The sequence below is a fragment of the Helobdella robusta genome, assembly GCF_000326865.2.
Source record: "Helobdella robusta unplaced genomic scaffold HELROscaffold_9, whole genome shotgun sequence".
NCBI lineage: Eukaryota > Metazoa > Annelida > Clitellata > Rhynchobdellida > Glossiphoniidae > Helobdella > Helobdella robusta.
The window spans coordinates 306,045-308,276 of record NW_008705512.1 but is presented as its reverse complement, the minus strand read 5'-3'; positions in this window follow the sequence as shown (position 1 = coordinate 308,276).

The following is a 2,232-nucleotide window of genomic DNA, read 5'->3' as shown; positions in this document are numbered from 1 at the left end:
CGAGCAAAAACTTGATTATCAGACCGTTGAGGTAGATCACAAGATAGACAAATTGAAGCGAGAATTGGAGCAATCCAAAAAAATGGCCATGCCGTTAGATCATGCATCCAGAAGAACTTTGAAGGTACCAGCATTTGACGGGGAGATGTCCTGGAACGTTTATAAAAGCCAGTTCGAAGCAGCGGCAACTAGTAACTGTTGGAACGGAAAAGAACGAGCAACAGCACTGATACTGGCCCTGCGAGGTTCAGCAGCAGAGGTTCTTCAGACGATTCCGGCGGAGAACCACTTCAACTATGAAATTCTGGTTAGCGCGTTGGATTTACGTTATGGTGAAGAACACATGAAACAGATTTATCGGTCTCAACTTAGAAACAGAACGCAACGATCTGGTGAATCCATTCAGCAGCTGGCACAAGATATCGAACGGTTGACATTGCTGTCGTATCCGACATCAGATCCCGAGCATAGAGACGAAACTGCCCTGGATACGTTTATCAAAGCCCTTCGTGATTCGGAACTCAAGCAATCCCTTCTCTTGTCAGATAAACGAAAACTCAAGGATGCCGTTGCGCACAGTCTCACTTTTGAATCGGCAAAGCAAGCATAAAAAAGTGACGTACGTCTACGCCAAGTACATGAAGAATGCTCTTGCCAGAAGGTGGTTGTGAAACGCGAACCCCAACAGCATGGTGTACCCCAATGCTGGATTTGTGGCGAAAAAGGCCATCTACGTCGTGATTGTAAACACCGCCTAAAAGATAACTACTGCCGAAATTGCGCGACAAGATGGCGCAAGAGAAGGGAAGATGATCCCGTATCACGATCGGCCCCTTCTAACGAAGGGGCGGAAAACTAATAAGAGCCAACTTTGTGGGGCAGAGGTTGGCTAGTAGAATTGACGCCCCCAGTACCGTAATTAACGTTTCCAGACTACATCGAAATCGAAACGACTTATGGCTGAACGGAAAAGTTGATCAACGAGAATGCGTAATTACAGTCGACACCGGAGCAACAAAATCGATTTTAAGATCTGATTTGGTACCCAATCTGAAGAAAGAGACTTCTAACAAATACATCCTTCGAACAGCTACCGGAGGAACAGCACCAGTCTATGGAAAGATTCTCCGTACTGTTCAGCTAGGCGACTTGTTATTCGAAGGTTCATTCTTAGTCGCGGATATCATCGACGAATGCATAATAGGTGTCGACTTTCTGACAAAATATGGGTTCAAAATTGACTTAGAAAAACGCATTCTTAGATGGAGAAATACAGAAGTAATAATGGGGGATAGCGACGAAAAATGCATTCGAGTAACAGTCGATTGTGACATGGAACTACCTCAATCACTTTTACACCCGTAAGCTGAACATTTATTCACCAATTTATATATAATTACAAATATTTAAAACAATGTAAATTATTTAAAAAGAAGAAAACTAACGATTAACGATACAAAAGTTTTTAGTAAATGAACGATGACTGAAACTCAACAGCATTATAAAACAACGTGCACCACAAATACAACACACGTTTAGACGGCATTTTCCCCGAGATCGGGGGTTGACGTTTGGCTACCTATGATGAAACCGAAATACCCCTCGACGCCATCCACATCTGTCACTCGCCTCAGTATCACGCAACCCCGCTTTCACCCTGTCCTTCTCCACCTGCTCTCTCCATCCCAATCGCGGACGACCCCTTCCTACCACTCCTTCAACCTCGAACTCCAACGCTCGCCTAATCCCGACCCTTTCATCCCTTCTCAACACATGTCCATACCACCGCAATCTCGATCTCCTTATCAATGTCACAATGTCCTCATTCAGTCCCATCATTGACATCAGCTCTGTACTACTCCTCCTATCCTTCACTTTAACCCCACACATCATCCTCACCATAGCTCTTTCAGCCCTCTGCAGTACACTTTCCTCCTCTCTCCTCAACACCCAAGTTTCACCACCATATACCATCGCTGCTCTCACACATGCTTTATATACCCTCCCTTTCATCTTCACTGACCATTTCTTTCCACACAATACCCCACCCAGTTCCCTAAATTTCATCCATCCCACACGAACTCTAGCCGTAACTGCGCTCAAACATCCTCCATCCGCATTCAGCTTATCCCCTAAGTAAACAAAGCTTTCCACTCTTTCAATACCACCACTCAACCCCGTCCTTGCGTCCGTCCTATTAATCACACCATGAACACATTTCTTACATTGAAC